A 21,734-nucleotide genomic window follows, 5' to 3' on the forward strand; every position below is an offset into this window, starting at 1 on the left:
TATGCATATTGAGATCAATTAAAAGGACAGTGTAGAGTCAACTGATCTCCTTCTACCATGCTAGAAAACAGTTAATAGTTTGTTAAATAGTTCACCCATTTCAGCTGTTACTCAATTCAACCTTCCTCAAGCTTAAAAAAAGAAGTCAGAAAACACCTGTTCAGTGAGGTGTTATAAAAGCTTTATTCATTTTGACAACCTGACACTACTGAGACTGTGAGGAGTGAAAATGTGGCAGAAAGTGTGGCTTGAAAGGCCATGACATGCTTTAAGCACTACAGAAGGAAAAGCCTGTAATTGACAACATCAAATATTTACAGAAAAATCACGAAGAATTAAAGTTGATGGAATGCCCAGATTCATGTGGGAAAGAAGGTCAGTAGAAACACTCATGAAAATGAATTTCTGGAAGATTTTTAGCATGTTGGACAGAGAGAGTATTTTCTCTCTATTGGTACAATCAAATTCTTTGTATGGATATTGGTGGAAGACAAAAGATCATATTTTCCACTCCTCTGAATTTTCTGGAGTCATTTATGACCAAGCTGATGACCATTTTATAGCTACTTTGTGCTACTATGAGTTACAGACAGAGGAGAATGATGCACAGGAACTGTACATACACTGCACTACTAAAAGACTATGGTGAAGTCTTCTCTGACTCACCTTCAACACGTGTTACATTTTCAATATCCATATAGCTACAGATCACAGCCAGCCTGGGGAGATGAACTAACATCTTGAGGGGGCTAGTAACACCTCGGTCTTTTTTCATTCCTGTAGTAATCAGCAACCCAGTAAGTAAAGTGTGTCTATGTGTGTTTAATTTAATCCTAGTTTAACAGTCCTAGGTTCTTCTGTAGTAACAATAGCTGAAGTTATCTGGAGATGCTGGTTAAACTGAACACCAGTTACTAGTTGATGGTGCAATTAGCTAGCACAGTTTTGATCCCAAAATTATTTCTGCCTTGAGACATACTTTCTTATTTCATACAGCATTTGTAGATAAGGCTACAGGATGGTTCTATGCAGAAAAAGGTTACTTAGGAGAGTCAGCTGCAAAATTCAGAATATTGGTGTTATTCCGAATTGCATTGAAAGACAATGGCCCAATGAGTCATGGATCAGATATGTGTTAATCTTGTATAAGAGTAACGGCATTGTTTTACATGTTTATCCACACTAGGATCCAAATGGTATTTCTCACGGAATTAGCTGATTGATTTTTACTTCTCTGCAATTATAAATGGCACTCAGATACAACCTACTCTTTAATGGAAGAATTAATGGATTGAATGAGCTTTATTGTAAAACAATTATCTCAAAAGGCTGGGCTCTCTGAAGAAAGTGAAATTAGAGTCCTTGCCACCTCCCATTTGTCCTCTTCCTGAGGAATGAGGATAAAAACATTACCATACAACGTATGCCACTAGCCAGTATGGATGCATTTGAAATTCACTTTTAAGGGGAAAAAAAAAATAAAAAATATATATATATAAAGGGAAAAAAAATATTGCAAATGATATCAAATATCATTTACTGGAACTTTTCACTATTGTTTTTTAATCATTTTCCTGTAATAAACACAGTGGGCTATTCATTCAAACTGCAGGTCAATATCAATGTGAAATCTTGAGGGCATAGTTGCTAAAGGCTTTGGGCAGGTGGGGGAAGAAGGATTGCTTTCAGATATCAAAGGACATGAATTTAGGTATTTGAGGCAGTGAACTACTGTGGTTGGTTTTAGATGATGATTATCCATGAACACAGTATGCCAGGGAAGTGTTAGCTTAGTTCCTACCCTCACTATTCAGACACCATAATTTGGGTACAGCCTTTTACTGTCCTAACAGCAGTTGATAATAAACAGATCTTGGTTTGTTTCACCTTTACTCTTTGAAACACGTAACATGCATACCCAGACTGGGCTACATGGAGAAAAATACAGATCACGGATTCTGCTGTTCATCTGGATTTCCTGTTCTTGTGTAAATACAGTACTTTAGCCAGGAACACCGTTGACATAGTCAAACTAAGCAGGCTGAGCTGTGCACAGTAACTACTTCTGGAAGAGCAAAGTTCATACAATCAACTGGAGTGTGGGTTTTAATTCTCCTAAGTTCTGCTACAGTTACATTTTCACTACCAGAAATAATTTCAGTTGAATCACTGCACCACTATTTGAAGCCAGAGGAGTACCTAATTTCCCAGGGTTTGAATGAAGGCAGAAGACCAATGAGGTATTTGAATGGACAGCCATTTTGTCTGTCCATCACTGTGAATTTTGTAATCTAAAAGGTTTAAAATCAAAGATACTGCATTTTGTTCCATTTATTTCATTTATTACACTTGAAAATACTTGGCTGTCACACTCTTTACTTTTCTCTTCTGGATAGGGATTGGTTTATAAAAAAGATTTTCTAGGTTCCATGTATTAATTTCGTAACTACTGACTTTAAACAACCATAATCATTTTCATAAATACAAAGGAAGGCTGCCAGACTCATGAGGGCAGAGTTTTAACAAGACCACAAATGGCCCATAACCAACTGCAGGTAAACAGGTGTTGCTGTTTTATCCATTTCTCTCACAGGCGTGATGTGCAAATTTGAAGTCACTCACCTGCTTATTGACCTAGATCCTATCAATCCTACCTATAAACCTTCAGAAAGAGAACTTCCTTTGGTACCACAGCACTACTTCTGTTTTTTTCTTAGATATTCTTACCAGTATATTGGTAAAGACTTACACACTGTTTGTGAGGAAAAAACCAAGCTTGCCTGGGGCAGAAAGCTGTGCAAATGGACATGAAATTTAGATATTTTTTTCTTGCTTCTCTTTAAAACATGATCGTATCAGCACCTATGCTCCTAACACTATCATTCTTACGTATTTCTTTAAGTCTTATCTTGTTTTGCCTATCTTTGTGACAAAGGGGGCTGGGAACAAAAGGGTAGAAATAACAATATTTATGAAATATCACTCCTTCTCTGTCACTTTCCAAGCTATGGTTAATGTAGTAAATCCTATCAATAGTCCCTTAAGACATGGTATTGTATTTTGTTTAAGCATATTCATTATATTTCTGTTATTCCACTTTCACACAAATATCTCAGGTAGAACAGCTTCCCTATTCTATTCCACTGGGCACAGAATACCTATCTATTACAACCCAAGGTCAGAAACTGGTACTGCTAGAGGAAAAAACTAGAGGATAAGGGTTCAGAAGAATTTCCTCTTGACGGGAGCAATCACTATTAGCAGACAGAGACAGAAAAAGAATTTTACTCAAGAGGAAGCTAGCAGAAAAAACAGGTTTCAGAAAATCTAGTGGTTATGGCACTTGCATGGAATGAAAGTTGCATCAATTACCACAAAAGATTTGAACTTCTGGCCTTCATCTTCCATGTAATTAACCTAACCACTGATTTCTAGCAGCAGGCTATTAAATTACCATGAGCTAAAGAATATTTAACTGTGTATATAAACCACGTGACTTCTAAGAGGGGAGCTTGATAAAAGGAAATTGACTTTTTTTTTTTTTTAAACAAACTGTATTTTCTAGTGAAAAAAAAATCACACACAAAAAATCCCACCTGATAAGCTTTAACTGCCATTCAAACTGCAGACATAAAACAATCTTAAAACCAAGCTCTGAGTACTTTTCAGAGCACAGTTACTCACTGCTAATCTCTTCCAAACAAAATATGATCAGTAACAACAGTTCCATTCAGAGTTAACAAGAATTATTATGCATATGTGGCATAAGCACTTCTAGCATACCATGGCATTTGGCTGAAAGCCTGATGATATTTTTCAAATTTATAGCACAGTATGTGAACATTATATATTTTTTTTTTCTATCTTTCACACTGTAAATTATTCAAGCTTTATTTCTTGGCCCTGGAATATAATACTATCCTGGGCTGCCATCCAAGAAGGACTTCTTAAAGAACTAACAAGTTTGGATTAACTCGGTAAGATATGAAGTCACTTGATTATTCCAGAAAGCAAAATAAAACTGAATTCAAATCACTTTAATTTTGCAACAGGCTTTCCTGCTGGTGGAAGTGCCTGGTGGCCACTCCTGGAGAGTTGAACTCTTACAGCGAGTGCATCACAGGCACCCAGAGCTGCATATGCCTGCCTTACACTGGCATCTTTCGGGAGGAATAGGACCTGTAAGAAGCCCGGAGAACCTCTCCTCATTCTGATACAGGATTGTTTTGATCCATTCTGACATGTTGTTGGAGCTGCTACCACCAGCTATGACTTTTACGCTAATTTTCCTACAGATACAGGAATATATAGGTATATATAAAGAGTCAGAAAAAGTGGTATTGGCAAGACAGATGCTATGGGGAAAAATAACGTTAACCTTGAAACTTGCCACAGTTCTTACAGACCTTGATGAGATAAACCCCCAAAATCAAATAAATAAAACAGACATGTTTTTGCAAATTTTGAGTTAGAGAGGAATACCAGAACTAAATGTCACTGTATATGTTTTTGTATTGTTAGGCAGCTTCTTCATCCGCTTGTTCTAGACCAGCTTATTTCAACAGCAAGTGAAATTATTTCTGCCTGCAGCAAGTAGGGTCATGTGCTGTGATGCTTCTGAGCATAACTGATCTCTACTGATGTGCACCAGCTGGGGTTCTGGGGCTAGCTCCAACTAAGGACTTCAGTGCCTGAGGCGAGACTTGAGCAGAACTGAGGCTCCTAAATCCAAAGCTACAACCCAAGACACCCACAGACAGCTGCTGTCCATTCTTGGAGGCATCTGAAATAACTAGCTATCTCCTTGTTTAACCTTCAAGTTTCCTAAGCAGTTAGAATTCTGCTTCTACATGTGTCCGGGAGTGCATCAGCAAGAGCAGCCCACTCTTCAGTCAAGCCTATATTATCCTCCCATCCTTGAGTGTCTTACTGCGGTACCAGTTGCAGAAAATGCCAATAGATAGGAACTTTCTTTCAGGAAACACATCAGTAACTTCTTCCTTTTAAGATACAAAGGAGGTCTTGCCTACCTTCTATATGATACCTATTTAGTTAAAGCACTTGCTCAGGCAGTAGTAGATTTTGATTAATTTCTCAAGCAGATGGAAAGTTTGCCAGCTGCCAAGCTGGGCAGGAGACCTTTCTGCTACTCTGTAGCAGAAACTTTGATACTACGAAGAGTATTCAAGGTTCATGCAGTGAAAAAAAGAGTACACCATTGTGCATAATGCTGTATCCTGACGAACAGAAAGTTTTGTTGTTGGTTTGGTTATTTTTTTGCAAGAGAGGTGTCTTTGCTAACATGTCTTTCCTTGGATCCAGTCACTGACCAACATTTACTAACATGAAAGAGGAGAGATGAGTTCTATGCAAATGTAAATATGCTTTAATTATTGAGGTAATATGAGTTGGACTCCAAAAATAAAAAGCAGATTAAACCCCAGACTGGTAACCATCACAAATCTTTCTCTGGACACTGGTAATAATTTTTTTTTTTCAGACAGGCAATGAAACTGCTGAACAAGAAAAAAAAACGTTGAATTAAAAACATGGAGTGTAACACATGGGGCAACCATGCTGAGAAAAGCAGAAAAGGCAGAAGACACGCTGCACAAAATAAACCAAACCAGATCCAAGAAAGTGACTGATTCAGTTTTACAGGCTAGACATAACCAGATACAGTCAGCAGTAGCAAATTACATCTTTGTCTCCCCCTGTGATGTGTTCAATTACTGAGACAAGAGTTTCATGCAAAGTGAACATCACAGTAAGTAATTAATTGTAGTGCAGATACTTTGAACTCTGAGAGCTGTGTTATGTTCCGGCTGTCACCACTTGTTTTGCAAATAACAGAAGATTCCACACGTCAACTTCTGTTGAACATGGGGTTTCTTCGTATTTTCAAAATGAAACTCAGGCAGAAGAAGAATGTGCTACAAATCTCAGAAAGGCTTTACTCAAGTCTTTTATCCCAGCTTTATAGGTGCATTAGACAACTCTGTACAAATGTCAGGTTATTAGTCTAGCTGGGTTTTGGTGGCAGCTGTATCTAAGCTGTTTGTCAGGGATAGATGGCATAAAGGCTTAGCAGATGGGGCAGGAATCACAAGTAGGAGGAGATCTCCAAAGAAAAGTGGAATAGTAGAGCTTGACAAGGACTTAGTGGGAATCAGAAAGCAGTCAGACACCCTGTTTGGAATGCAGTTAAAATGTGTTTAGATGCTACCAACTTCACCTGCTCATCACTGCTTTCTTGACAGAGCCTCCTGCTGTTCCTTCAGATCTGTTGACAGTCTACACTCATCGCCTCTTGCCTAGTCTAGCCTGTAAAAATGATCTGGACTAAAGAGCAACATTAAACCTGTCAGCCACACACTATGTAGTTATGACTACATCACACTGATCTGGATCATATGATGGACTGATTTAGCTTCTAATTAGTAGTTGCAATTCTGTCAGCAGATCTGGTAGAGAAAATTAATTCTAGTGTAGAGAAAGGGACAGCAAGAGGTATACTGAATTTCCTAAGTGCTATCTTGAAAACAGATCAGACGGTATATTAGAGGACAGCTTTAATGGTGGGAGCAGCAAGGTATTTTGAATCAATGTGAGATGGAAACTGCAGCTAAGAGCAAGGGTTGGAAGTCTGCTTTAGAAAGAACTAGGAAGGATGTGTGGAGCGTGGTGAAGCAACTACAAGGATTGAAAGCCAAAATGAATTTAGACCACATTAGTTGTCAGAAGGTCCACTAACAATAGCCAAGAGTAACTAGGTTGCTCAATAGAGGCCTGCTGGGATTCAGGCTATGGTTTTGGGCATATTATCATGACATTTAAGCAGTAAGAAGAAAAGTAGGGTCATTTCTGGAGGGACTTCAGCAAGCAAGTGCAAATCTGGGAACACAGGAGTCACATGCCTTCTTTAGACAGCCGTGCCATTCCTAGTTGGAGTTGTATTTAATATGATCTCTAGATTATGGAAATTGATGTGAAAAATGGGTAAATCCTCTCAGCTGTACAAATCAAAACTTTTTGACCTCTCTCTGCCTGTTTTCCCAAACTATTATCTCAGTTGGCAATTAGCTTAGTGCAGCTGTTTGGCTACACCTAGTCATAAAAATAATCACATTGCACACCTTGCACATACTTTCCATGTAAGCAAGCAGAGAACATTAAGAGTAACAAACTAAGTTATTATGGTAATCGCACCTAAAAGCTCAGAACAGATGAATAACAGGCCAATATTATCTCCTGGGTCTTCACACAGCTTGCTGAAATACAATGCATCTGTCTGCCCCAACCAAAGACCACATCTCTTTTTATGGATTATGGATTGTTTTTTGTTGGAAAAAAGCCAAAGAATGAGAGTCCATTTTTCTTTTTGTCTTTTCATCTTCATGAAAACAAACAAAAAAATGTAAAAAAATCTAGAAAATTGTTAAACTAATTTTCAGAGTAACATGTTTCCCTTTGTCATTTCTGAACAATGCTTTAATTCAAAACAATCTGAAAGGACACATTTCTTTACTTTTGAGTTGGGTATCATTTTTTCTTCAGGATGATATTTGAAAAAAAGGAAGATAGTTATTAAAACAACTTTAATTGTACTGGTAGACAGCATGTTTATAGCTTTTCAGAATATAGCTTGCAACCCTCTGATGTTATAATACGGTATGTTTTGATGGAAAATTGGTCTGTATTTTTTATCCTCCTTAACACTCTCTATCAATATGTAAAATTTAATTAGTTTCAAAGTGAAAGATGCATTTATTTTTACATATTAATAAAAATATCAAAAGAGCTGCTATAATGTATGCAGAAAATAAATGTCATTATTAAATAAACCAGATATGAAAATTTTAGGCTAATATCAGCTGAATACTGAAAGCAGACTGTCCTCCATGGCATTCATATTTACAAAAGATGAACAATCTTGTAAGACGAGGTTTGTGTTCTTATGTGAGTTATGAAGGGTGCTTATAGTAATTCAAAATAATGCATTAAATAAACCCGTATCAATCTTTTTTCCAAGTGTTCTCTAAATTGACAACCACCATTCAGACTGCATGCATTTCTAGGTATTTCAGCTTCCATTGCTATTGAGCTATATGCCCAAGCCTTATTTAAGTTATTATATAAATTACTGTTATCACTTTTGATGTGAGTATTTTGCTGGAATTTGCACTTTTGCGTGAAGGCCTAAGGGAAAAAGGTGATCAAGTCAAGATGCAATTCTATTTATGTACACAAGAATATACAAGGTCTTGTATGCAGCAGAAAATAAAAATAAACAAATGAACACCAAAGTTCTCATTGACAAATTCTGAGTCCCTTTCAAACCACACTTAAAAATTCTCTCCTTAGATCTGTCTCAGAAGCACAGAAGTCATGTTCAGTTTTTTCACAAATGTACAAGTCCTATTTCAGCATTACCTAACTAAAACCTTTCTGACTGTAGTTTTAAGCAGGCTTTCACTTGTGTTTCATTAAAGCAAAAAGATGTATATAACTATCATCTACAATTGCCTAAAGTGAAAGGTGATAATTAAAGCTTGGTTGGATCAAACCCTCAGCGACACAATGAGCACATTCTACCTTGAGTTAATTTTCTTTGCAACCTACCCTAACCACTATCAATCTTCTATAAAATTAAGTAAAAGAGACCTCCATAATATTTCCTAAAATTTTGTGGAAAGGTGTATTTACTGCCCTTAGAATACCCCAGGCTTGCAGAGGCCAGTTTTATATCTGATGGTCATAGGAGGATTAATCAATGATGATATCAACAATTAAAGGATAATTCAGGTTGGAAGAGTTTTTAGGAGGTCAGTGGTGTTTCACTGACACATCCTGCATGGGATATCTAAACAGGAAAATGGCAAACATTGCACAACTGCATTTTGAAATGAATTTAATCAGTTTCATTCAAAATTGGCACGAACAGTAGCCCAATTCCTGATGTGAAATTTAAATTGTAAAACTCCCATCATTTCTAATAAATGTCTCTTTTTTGACAGGATGAAAAGGTGGATCTCAAAGCAATTCAAAATATGATTTGTTTTGACAAAGTTGTAAATACTCAGCTATGTGGTCCTTAATGTTCAGCCCTAGGTATCCAGAAAATTGTGTTTACAACCCAAAGCACTGAGGGAAAATCTACTGATAAAGGAATCCAATAGCAATTGAAACTAGAAACCATATTAAAGAGGTTTGGGATTTTAAGAGTGAGAATGGCACTACTAGAAAGGTGTTATAAAGAAGCAAGAACTTGTTTCAAAGAAGTAGAGTGATAACATTTGAAAATGAATGAAAAACTAAAAGGGAAGGTTTTAGTGTAATCTGTCAGAAAGTTACAGAAAAGTGGGATTCATTATTTTTGTTGAACCATTTAAACACCAAAAAAGAAGAATTATTAGCTCACTCGTTATGCATACATGGGAAAGTGGGATATATTGATATTTCTATTTCCCTTATTGTTAAAAATAACAATGGCCCTGTTTATTGCCACCAGACGTGGTCTGTTCCTTTTGCTCGTATACAGGAAGACTCTGATCTTGTCCGTGAGGATGCTGACCTGCCTGTCCTGCTGTTGCCCTCTGCTCCCAGTTTGCCTTCCCTTGCAGAGCAGCCCTCTCTTGCTGCTACCTGTCATTTCCCTCCAACAGCACAGACAGGTTTATGGCAAAAATGGCAAAATATATATTTTTTTATCATATTTCCACTGCTGCTTTTCACATTCCTTTTACTCTTTCTTCTAATTTATTCATCTTTTATTGTTTCCTTCTGTGTATTCCTCTGTACCTCTCCTGCCTTGGCATCTCATGTTTTTTTGTTTTGTTTTGTTTTGTTTTGTTTAGTTTTTGTTGTTGTTGGTTTTTTTCTCTTGTGAAGTGATTCCCTGTCTTTCCTTCTCTTCTTTCTTTACTTTTGGGTTTTCTGAGTCTTTTTACACAGTATCCACCTTTCTTACAGTGTTCTTTCAGTCTTTCCACTTTCTCTTTGCTAGATGCACTTACTTTTCTTCATTTTATAGAAGGTTTTTAATCTTTCTTTACAAGTCTCCTTTTCTGCTTTTATGCCCATATGTGTCTGCCCTTTCATGTCAATCTGCCCTCTGAATATTGACAGCTGTACTGGGTGTGGCTTGGATGGAGTTAACTTTCTTTATAGCAGCCCCTATGGTGCTGTGTTTTGGATTTGAGACTAAAACAGTGTTGACAACATACCAATGACTTAGTTGTTGCTGAACAGTTCTTGCACTGTGTCAAATCTTTCTCTTTTTCCCACAGCAGGAAAGGATGTGGGAAAAGGCTTTCTCTTTTTCCCTCTTTCCACAGCAAGTAGGCTGGGGATGGGCAAGAATTTTGGAGAGGACACAGCTGGAATGCAAACTGAGCCAAGAAATATTCCATGCCACGGTTGGGGGAGGGGGCTTCAAGGGAATTGCTCCAAGACTGGTTGGGAATCACTCTACTTGTAGAACATGCTGAGTGACTGCCTTGTTTTGTTTGTTTGCTTGTTTGTTTGTTTTGTTTTGTTTTGTTTTTTCTTCCTCTTTGCTTCACTTATTAAACTACCTCTATTGATTCACTTTCTCTTGCTTTTCCTTTTTTTACTCTCTCCCCTGCTCCACTGTGCAGGAGGATGGAGCAAGCAACTGGGGATCAACTCACCATCACATCGCCTGATTTTTTATAGAGTCACAGCTTCTGAAGTGGTATCATTATTTTAGAATCTCAAACTTCATTTTAAAAGAAGAAAGGAAAGCAGAAGTAACAAGCTTCTTGCCCATAATGTTAAACAAAAAAATCTTGGAAGAGTCTCATTTTTTAAGAACTAACAAAAGAAAGTCTGTTCAGGATATTTTAGCTTTTGGAATTAGCAGTGCTGCCCACTTCATTTGAACCTCTCTGCCCATTTGCAGTCTCTCCTGCCCCATACCTGAAACACATCTATTAAGTTCCACACACTGACATATGTTTATGCTACAATTAAAGGAAGAAGCTGTTTTTTCTGCAACGCGTGAACCTACTTCAGGAAACCCCTGATGACTTGACAAAAGCAGCACTGGAGGTAGCTAGAAGCAGTTTTAATCCTTTCCATTGGACTGCTGCTGTTGCTAATGGCTTCTGGCTGCTACTGTAAGGAATTATGCCTCCTTCAGGGGAGTTTTCAAGGTAGACGAGGAGTGTTCTGGTGTCTTGTGGGAGGGTGGGTGGACAAGAAACAGGAAATAGGCCTCTGGCCTTTCTAATTATACAGCATACAGATGTTCCTGAGGTGGCCCATTCTGTTCCTTGCCTGTCTGTAACTGTTCTGATAATGAACACAGGAAAGTTGATCTGCTGGAACTTTCTGTTTAATTCCTGTCACACATCAGAGAAAAGAAAGAAGTCTGAATCCCTGTTTAAGGATTGATCCATGAAGGAAGTACATTGGTTCCTGGACTCTGGCAACTGAGTTCAGATTACAGCTTCAGACATACTAAGGAAAACAGTAGTAGATGGGTCTAAATTCCATTTGTTTAATTGCATTCCTAAATTATATGTACTCCTGCCTGGTGAGGTTTGAGATTCTAGTGAACAAAAATGATTCAAGAAATAACATCTGTCTTTACTGAACTGTTGCCCCACTATGGTCTTCTACCAGAATGTGTTCTACTGCTAGCAGCAGGATTATACTTCTTTACTACTATCAGAGGATCTCTCTGCTAGAAGTACTGTGCATGACATGTAAACAGAGTCTCTGAGTAGTCACTTAATTAAAAAATCAGCAGATCCAGCAGGTCAACTTCAGCACCTTTATGTTCTCTGCAAACCAGAAGTACTTTTTCTGTTATTTTACATATTTACTCTCTACTTTTCAGAGAGAATTACAATTTAGAGATATCATTTTATCAATCTTTACCAGTTTAGCACAAATGTGAACTTTAATGGATATATGAATTTTTAATGGAACTGTAATTATGGGTACATGAATGTCTGCAGTTGCATACAGTTCCCAAAGCTCTTTAGATTCCCTTAGAATGAAAACTTCTTGCAGGGTACAAGTACTGATCATTATCAATATCAAATTGCACAAACCCCACAGAAAAAAAAAAAAAGAAAAAAAAAAAAAAAAAAGAGAAACCTTTTATTATTTTGTAAGCAAACACTCCTCTGTTTTTTTTTTTGTTTTTTTTTTTTTTTGCCTAATTACATAATTATTCTCTCACTGATATAAGCTTATCTCACTTACATAAGCTTTGTACAAGGAGTACTGAATGGGGCTACAGAAAGGTGATACCAACTCATTGCTAACACTAATTGTCATTTCATTGCTGCTGTTTGTTGAAGTGCCAATTACACATCTCCTTTTTAATGTATTAAGACAAACAGTAATCATGCATTTACTGCTTTTATAACTCCAAAGGTAATTCAGCAGCAGCTTGAGGTATGTCTCCTGTATTCTGCAGCCACGCTGAGCTATGTGAAGAGTCCAGTGAATGGTAAATTAACATGCTAGAACTGCCTCACCAGAAATCAAATAAAATGCTCACTTGATACACTTTAATCTCAACCATCTAGAAATGTTCAGCAAAAGGAAATGTAAGTGACAGCACAGCTTCAAACTGAATACCAGTAAGCAACACAATGCAATGTTTTTGCCATGTATCTTCCCTGTGCGGAAGAAGAGATGAGAGAGACAGCTGTTTATAGTTAGACTGTTAGAGTTCTTCCCATTAGATTACCGCATGAAGGCTTTTTTGTCATTACTGTAAGAACCACATAGACAAGGATGACAACACTAACAGAGAGGCATTCAGACAACTGAATAAATTGGCATATTATGACCTCAGCCTGCAAAATTCCAGGTAGAATTGTATTTTTTTTTTTCCCAAGTATTTAATTCAGGCAAAAGCAAAGTAATAAAAACAATGTTTAGGGTTAAACAAAGATAAGAGAGAAGAACTAGGATTAATGAAAAAGATTAAGAAAAAATTTAGTTGACTATCAAGAAGAAATACTGACAGTGAAATTTCCTGGATTGTCTTGAAATTTACTTGATTGGTCTTCTTTGCTCACAGTACAGACAGAAATACCATCAGATTTTGCCTTGCTTTGGCATTTTGGTACATTTGGTTCTTCCACATTTTGGAAGCACAGAACTAACTACAGAAACAGAACTTACAATATGTTTACCAGAATTTCTCTGAGTTTATACCAGTTTCAGGGGTTTCAAGTAGGCAAAAATGTTCAGGTCAGTTTAATTTAGTCTAAGAAAATTCACTCGTTCTCAGTGAAAATTATTTTCCTTATACGGAAGTATTACAGATTTACAGATTATTGCAATAATTTCCAATGCAGTTGTTTACCTCTGAGACTAAAGTTACTAGTGACTACTGATGTCAGTGGTGCTATTCAACAATGCACTGTGAACTGTACCTTTTACAGAAAATAAAGCAATGTTTAATTGAAACATATTGAAAAATTAAATTGAATTTTTATGAGCAATGTCCCAAAGGTTATATTTTTTAATTTTTTAAACAGGCCTACAATTAAAAAATCATGATGAAAATTACTGCTTTTTGTCTACATTTTTAAGCAAACTTCAGTTTCAAGACATCTATACCTTTCTAAGTCTAATCCATTCTCTGCTTTGGAAAAAGTAGGGAATCAAGTTTATTTACTTTAAGACTAACACTTCTTTTCACTATTACCACTTATATCATCACTAGAATTGTTATTTCCTATTATTAGTACCGTAAAGAAAACAATATTCAGATCATTAAGAGTTAAGATTTTATGAAGACCCACCATTTTATTCAGTATGTGTGACAACATTTTACCTGGTTCCTTAGACTTCTTGCAGAGATTGCTGGTTGATTCCAGGTGCTTCCTTGCTCATTTCTTTTGCTGCAAGTTTTCTGGGTCCCTGTGACCAAAAAAAAATAAATAAATAGCCAATTATTTCTGTTACAATCCTCCCCAAACATTTTGTCTGGGATTTCTACTGAGAATAATTGCACCAACAGCGTTATCTTCTGTAGTCTATGAAATCCAGTAAGAATCAGAAAGAATCATCATCACCCTGGTGTTCAGAGGCTGCACGTGGCCTCTGTGAGCACTGTGCCATTGATTTTTACTGGACATGGCTAATCATCTGTTGGCTACTGTACAGTTATAGCTGCTAAGATCAAATGCAACAAACATTTGAGAACAGCAGTGTTAAGAGCATATTCCCAAGTGAACTTGTAAGGGGGAATGTGCTTCTGAAGTTAAATGACTGACACAGGTTCTTTCCTGAAGTACAGATCTGTCCTAGATAAAAAGATCTTGGTGAGCTACGGTTCTACGTATGTGCTCTCCAAGATTTTCGAACTTCAAAGTGACGTGTAAAAGCAGATCATTTATTCACCAACATCTATAAGGAGGAGACATCAAATATAAATATAAACAATTTCCTCAAGAAGAAACCATGCCAAATCCCTGCAAATCTCTGTTCTTGATGGAATGTTTCAAGACGTACATGTGTGTAAGTGCAGTGGAGCTATGGAAGGCAGTCTCTAGATATCAGACTCTGATCTTATGAAGAAGACATTGAATATACCTCTCGTTATCTGCTGGCAAGGCTTTTCCCGTTGCAATAACAGGTGGACTTTTTAATGATATCTGTCCACTTCGGTAATACTCAGTGGATATAATATAAAGAGAGACAAAAGCAATTATAAAGCTGATTCTTTCTGTCATGTCCTTAACTTGGAAAAAATAATTTTCTAATTGTTTGTCATGTTTGATTATTTTATAATAATTCCTATTTTGTAAATAAATAATTTTAATTTGTTTAGGATGCATGATCTAGTCAGCTATGCTTTTTCAAAGTAACAGTAAATTCCTTGGGTGGTGTGAGTACAGACCACTCAATAATATTGAGTATTGGATATTAAAAGGACATGAATAAACAGAACAATAAGATCCTAGATAACACTTACTTGAAGTCACTTCTAGAGTAAATTGAAGATATTATCAACTTAATCTTAAATAAATTAGCTGGAGCACTGGGGACAGTCTAGTTCCGATATCATACATCTATGTAATGGCTATAAACACATCAAAGATACTCAGCATGTATTTGAGCAGTTTGAACCACTCTGAACAATATATTGCCATGCACACTGGCATCAGAGTTGTCACACAGCCACTACAGTACATGTAGATTTCAAGAGTACATATGTACAAACATGATTAGTACTGCTAACAGAGTAACAGGTGGTCCCTTCAAGTAACTTAGATTACGTGGCCCACTAAAATAGAAATAGAAATAAAAATATATTGGGTAAAATCTTGCCCAAAGTTTTCAAACCAACCAGTTGCCTGAACAAGGTACAAGAGAGCTTGTCCAGTTAAATATTCAAAAGAAATAAGAAATTAGGTATGTACTGTATCTGATGGTCTGTGTCTTGAGGCTGACAGCATCCAACAATTTTAGGGGAAAAAAAAAAAAAGAATACATGGAATACACGTAACAATTCCCTAGTGAAATCAGGAAAATATGCAACAAAGCATTTGAGAAAATAGCTGCAAAGAAGCTGGAATCTAGTATTCAGCAGCAGGAGAAATATAACTCACAGAAATACTTAGCTTATATACCCGTAATAGCATCAAATATTGAAGTTAAAAAATTAATATATACCACTGTTTCTTTCGTATTAGTCAAAATGCAAAATGAAAAGCTTGCCAACTTTTTAACTAATGTCTGTTGTCTTTGTATCATGGTTCTGATTAGCAAATTTACATTCTAAGTCTCTTGCAGTCACCCTGAACTAGTTTAAAAAAAAAAAAAATTTACAGTGGCCCTTCTGATTAGAATAAATTATACTTATGGTGGTATTATGACCACAAGATGTCATTTCACAAGTTGTAAAACACCTGCTAATGTCTGATATTTACTTTTCCATTTTTAATCGCCTTTCTTTGTCTTTTCCTATCACAGTTGGAATTTTTCATCCTTCTCTGTTAATTAAATAGCATCTTTCTATAGGTAGATTCGTAATTATCCAATAATTCTTAGCTCAAAACAAACATAATGAAGGGTGAAGTTAAAAATGACCATTAAACTATTCATACTGTGTCTGTTTTCACTTAGAGAACAAACCAAGGGCAAAGAGGCAAATAGATAAGGAGGGGAATGTCCATGGAATAAGTAAGTTAAAGAAACATAGGAGAATGAATAGCAAAAGTAATACCAACAAATTCCCCCAAAAAGTGCTTATTCCCTTTTCTTCTTTCCTCCTCCTACCCCTTTTGTTGAAGAATGGTTGCTTGGCTTAATCTATTAGAAGATCTATGATTTATTATCATTTTAATCAGGAGACTACACTGTGTATTCCCCTTGCCACAGAGATAAAGAAGATGGGTTTTGATGCTTTACTACAAGTACTTCTATTGATGACATCAAAAGGAGTTACAATTCTGCAAACAAGGAATATCATATACTAAAACATGCAGAAGTAAAATTAGCGTATTTATAAACTCATGTAAAATGAAAATAATTGCAGGCAAAGGGATTTTCTTCTTACAGAGAAGGAGAGATTCATCCTTATAGATGGGATAATAGGCCTTCGTAGCTTTAGGGGTTAGTTACTAAAGCTGATCAGAGGTACACAGTTAACTAGTTCTTGATAATGACCTCTTCTGAATTTCTCTCTCAGAGTAGGGATGTTATCCAGAGGGTAACATTTACTCTGCCCAGTAGTAATTGGGGAAGTTGCAATTTGCAGCAGTGAATTGCTGTGTTCTCCAATCTCACTTAGAATTAAACTAAACAAGAATTAACCTAACTTTCATATGCTGATAAACCTTTAAAATAGCTTTGGACATATTGTTACTCAGCATTATAGAAAAAAGTTACCTTTACGCTCAGCTCCATTTTTCTATTTCTTTTCCATTTGCATGTTTCATTCTGTGTTCCCTCTTCTGATCATGCATTAGTCCTCTTATCTCTTTTTCTCTTTTTGCTTTTTATTTCCCTTACTTTCCATCAGCTAAATGAGGCAAGAGTTCTGTAGAAATAAACAAAAAAAAAACAAAAAACACATGGTCATGTTAGTAAAATCTATGCTTGACAGCATACGTTATTTATATCTATATCATAATGTATATGCACTGATGATAAATCAAGCTTTCATATCCTGCTTGAACTGTCAAGTTTCTTCACATTTGAGGACTTGCCTTTGAAACTGTAAGGTTATTTCAAAATCATTTTTTAAAAATTAATACTGAAGAGTCAGAAAGATAGATGCATATAAAAATGTAGAGAGATATAACCCACTCATCAAAATAAGGAATAAGAGATTCATAGTTTTCAGTCACTATTGGAGTCAATTTGCAGGTCTGGAAAGAGAACACTGTGCCACTTCACAATGCATTTACAACCAAAATGTCACCCTTTCAATAACCAGGACTAAAAATCTCCCTTTTAGTGAACACACATTTTGAATATACTATGTGGGCTATTTAAGTACATCAAGTGCACAGTATCTGGCCTATCAGCCCAAGCGTTTGACATCTCCGATTCAGATCGGATATTTTGGGAATATGCATGAATATCTTAAATGGTGTTATTCTGCTCTTTACTGAGGTTTCTTTGAGTAATTAATCTATAAACATTTTAAACCAAACAGGAACTTAGTGTCTGTGCAAGTCTGTCCTACATCCTTCCTATAATTGTACATAATTCTTTAGGAAAATTGTTGCCAGGAATTCTCACCTGCCTCCTAAATCTGAAAAAGGACATTTCAGATTCTGTCTGCTGTATATAACTGCCTTCAAAGGCAGAGCCAAGGAACTGCAGCTCTGGATGATTCTTTCACTGCTGACACAAAGGCACTTCATGTTTCTCGTACAGTACTCTGAATGTTCATTTAGAAAGAAGCTTTTGCTTGCTACAATCAAGTTATCATATCCTCAGATGAAGGAAAGCTGTCAAAAGCCAATTCACTTTTTAACAGTCAATAGCCGAAATAAGGTCAGTGACTTAGAAACATAAGACATTTCTTCTTGCATCCAAGAAACTGAAGTGTGCCTTCCTTGCCAGTCAGTCTCTCTTGACAACTTTAATGCTCAGTCCAACAGTTTTTCGCAATCTTGTTATCTCCATTGCAAGCAAAATACTGGAGGAGATACTTTCAGACACTAGGATAGTTATGCTGCATATTTTTCTCCAAAGATACAGTTATAGTCCTGAGTCTTTATATGATTCCTTTATAAAAGGTTTCTGGTAATACAGTGATGTCATGGTAATCCTTACATGAAATCTTTTAAGATCCAAGTTACTGTTTCATGACTATCTCAAAGCTGTCTAGCTAGTGCTAGATCTCCAGTTAGAGTATCAGATATAATACCTTACAAACACACAGTAAAAGAAAACTTAGCTCAAAACATCCTGCTTTATAAAATAAACAAACCAGTTAAAAGCATAGTATTTCCATGATTTCTTAGAATATATTCTGGATAGTTTCAAATAATGTAAGAAAGGATGGTAATTGCCAAAGGGAGAATTGCTGAAATAGTGGGATACATCATTCTTTTTCAGATACTTGATAATACAGCAACCATAGTTCCAAGGAATAAAGTTGTATCAGGTAACAGAATCTATAAAACCTAATGCCTTGTTGCTTCCTACATTTCTTATTTATCATAAAAATCATATGCAAAGACTACTTAAAGACTGGCAGAGTAAGATAAGATATAAACTCAGTAGTGTAAACAGTGTAAGTAGAAGACAAAACTGGACAAATCCTAACTGCTTCCCTAAAGGGTAGCCAAAAGGAAATGAATAGAATTAAAAAGGAATCAAATTTTTCTAAACTAATTTCTATGTACGGCATATCCCATTTAACACTACTAAAGACCAGCTACCTCTGAAGCAGCTGGTGCTCACACCACTGTTCCAAACAGGGACCAAAGACACATTTGGCTATAAACCGCAGCAAATTCCACTGAGATTATGAAGGGACACGCAGCATGTTTCAAGTGATTTTTCAAAAAGCTGCAACATTTTAGCAAAGAAGAGTCCTTGGTTATTAAAATCTTAACAAGAAAAACAACATAGGATATTGTATATTCTGATTTCTTTTCCAACAGTAAATTATCTTTGAATTACAAGTAAGTTAAGACTAAACAGATAAAATCATAGAATCACAGAATTGTAGAATGGCCTGAGTTGAAAAGAATCTTAAATATTATCTGCTCTGGAGAAGGTTGCCAACCACTAGAGCAGGCCGCCGAGGGCCACATCCAGCCTGGATGAGAAATACGTGTCTGTTTTTTTTTCCACTCCACACCAAATATTTCATCAACATATAGTTGTGGTAAAGTGGATGCTGTATATGCATCTACATGCTCTTTTCAGTATAAGGATAGCTTTTTAAAAATCTGGAGAATGTGATAAAATACATGCAACTACCAACCTGCCTCTTTCTCACATCTCAGAACTGGAGCACATGCCTCTGGAGATAAGTTTTTTTCTCCATTGATACTGCAAGCATTTTGCAGTTTACTAACAACGGGCAGTTCAAGTGTAGAAAGCATTGCAGCTTGTACTGAGATGAATACACAAATTTAAATTTCAGGAACGATTTGTTGTTTTTCTAATGTGTAACATTAAAAGTGGCACAACATCAGAAGATTACTCTTGTTTTTCCATTTTTGAGATACATGTCATCTGTTGTAATAAAAAGCACATTCGTTACAACAGAAAAAATCTGAATTTTCTGCCAAAACAAAATGAAGGAGGCTAGATGAAAAATTATTTTCCTGAGTAAGCTTCCTTTACTGGTGCAATTTGATAAATATACCCACTGTATTGCTGAAATAAGGTTTTTGTTTGTTTGTTTTAAAAAAGGATTATTTTTGACATAACATTCTCCACTGCTGCTAAAATACTTTCTATACTACCTTGCATGACTCTCCTGAGTAGTCTGTATTGGAGGCCAGACTGCAATGAAGGCAGGTCTTTTCTTGATTGAAAGTTAAAGCAAGCACTGTGTATACACCAACTCGATTAGCATATGTAGCCATTTCAGAGATGGGTGCCAATAACTTGCCTATCTTACATGCAAGTTTCACAGAAAACCAAATCTGTATAGCTGAATTCAGAATTCTTCACACAAACATGGATTTTCTGTAGCTCTGAAGTTAAAATCTCTCAGGAGCTGATACAGCTTCTCAGACCAGAATACTCTTGCAATAATCTTTTCAGACTTTGTCTAGCATGGACCACTGAACTTTATCAACTGATTCCTATAAAACCTATATCCTCCAGCAGAACTGTATATATTTTCTCTGAATAGGTCTTGTCTTGATTTAAAGACTTCAAGGAGATGATTTTACCACATTCATAAAGTTGTTGCAGCAGTTAAAGTACCTCTTTATTAATAATTTGAGTCTAATTTCTGTCTTCAGTATAGCTTTGTGTAGTAGATTTAAGAGCCCTCTTATCCCAAGGTATCATGCATATACAATGCAGACAAGTCACCTCTAATGCATTCATTTAATTTTGTCACTTTCTATAATAGCAACAGCAAACTACGTATTTTGGATACTCCACTGCTGATAGATTACACAATAGATTGTTGCCTCCTTTGTATAATCGTGATTCATGTCAGTCACTGCTTTGCAAAATAGTACTTCCTCTACCAGTATGTTCTGTATTCTTGGCTCCAAGAGTTACTGTATCCCATTCAGTTGTATTAATTTGTGAGCTCAAGAAGACCTTATAAATAAGGTGATTTAGAGAACTGCAGAATTTCCCTGTCCCTGCAACTTGGTGAATCTTCTTCCATCACCTGTAACCTTTTATAGCAGTGTATGTACTTCTGTTTTTATCCTAGGAGCTCTCTAGCTAACAAGCAAAGCATCTATCAATTTTAAAAATAAGGCTAGATTGAAATTAGTCTTATTTAATAAGTCTTCCTCAGCCATTGTGCAACAAAAGTTACTGAGGCACTGTGGTTTCTTCATACAGCGATTTCTTCAGTTCTACATGACATCTAATTAGGACTCAGTTATAAATAAATACTGAACTGTTTTACATATATTCTTGTTTAGATTACTATCCTTTGAGACCTGTCTGTATTACTGCTTCTCTGACCTACTTCTATCAAAATGATCCAGGCTAGCATAAACATGCTCAACATTGGATCCCTCAAAATAAACTAGGTTAGGGTGCAAATTCACACATGAATTTTGGTGGCAAATCTGAAGGGATTGTAGTTTCTTGTAGCATGGGAAAAGGTAGTGGTAGGCAACAGCAGGCTGCAACAACCCCAGCTGTAACCACGTCAGCTTACAACTCCTGCTCACTGCAGGTAGGCCACTCCATCTTATTCTCCTGGTTTAGATTTGTTCTTATATTTATAGGAATGACTTTATTCCAGTAAGTGTATGCCAGATCAGGTCATGTAGCACTCTAACAAGATAAAGCCATCATAGGATACAGAGCTGGCACAAGCACTGTTGTGTTCTGGCCAAATTGAGGTCAAATTTATGCTGCCAGATAGCTTGGCAGCTGTGTACTGATCAAGCATTAATAAGGAACTTCAGATTTTATGCTGCCACAGAAACATTACATTTCCAAGCTTTTGTAATTCAATGGCAAAAAAGATGCTAACATCCCTCCTGTCTAGAAGTTTAAGCAGCATGTAGACTACCTGTAGTTCAGCCCATCCTTCATCTGGCAGGCAGTAGGAATGT

The 21,734-nt window shown here is 36.3% G+C and overlaps 2 long non-coding RNA genes across 2 annotated transcripts in view; one reads left to right on the top strand and one right to left on the bottom strand.

Moving 5' to 3' along the window:
- The window catches only part of LOC311438068, a 179,533-nt gene that overhangs the window by 141,791 nt on the left and 16,008 nt on the right, over window positions 1–21,734 (bottom strand). Inside the window, exons 2-3 of the long non-coding RNA XR_014693910.1 lie at window positions 16,891–17,041; window positions 13,829–13,914 (exon numbers count right to left, since the gene is read on the bottom strand). This is a non-coding gene — a long non-coding RNA (uncharacterized lncRNA). The remainder of the gene's footprint in view (window positions 1–13,828; window positions 13,915–16,890; window positions 17,042–21,734) is intronic.
- LOC311437815 lies at window positions 176–5,443 on the top strand. The gene is made up of 2 exons (XR_014693729.1): window positions 176–375; window positions 4,053–5,443. It is a non-coding gene; the product is annotated as an uncharacterized lncRNA (long non-coding RNA).

This window comes from Aythya ferina (genome assembly GCF_964211825.1).
Source record: "Aythya ferina genome assembly, chromosome: 5".
Lineage (NCBI taxonomy): Eukaryota > Metazoa > Chordata > Aves > Anseriformes > Anatidae > Aythya > Aythya ferina.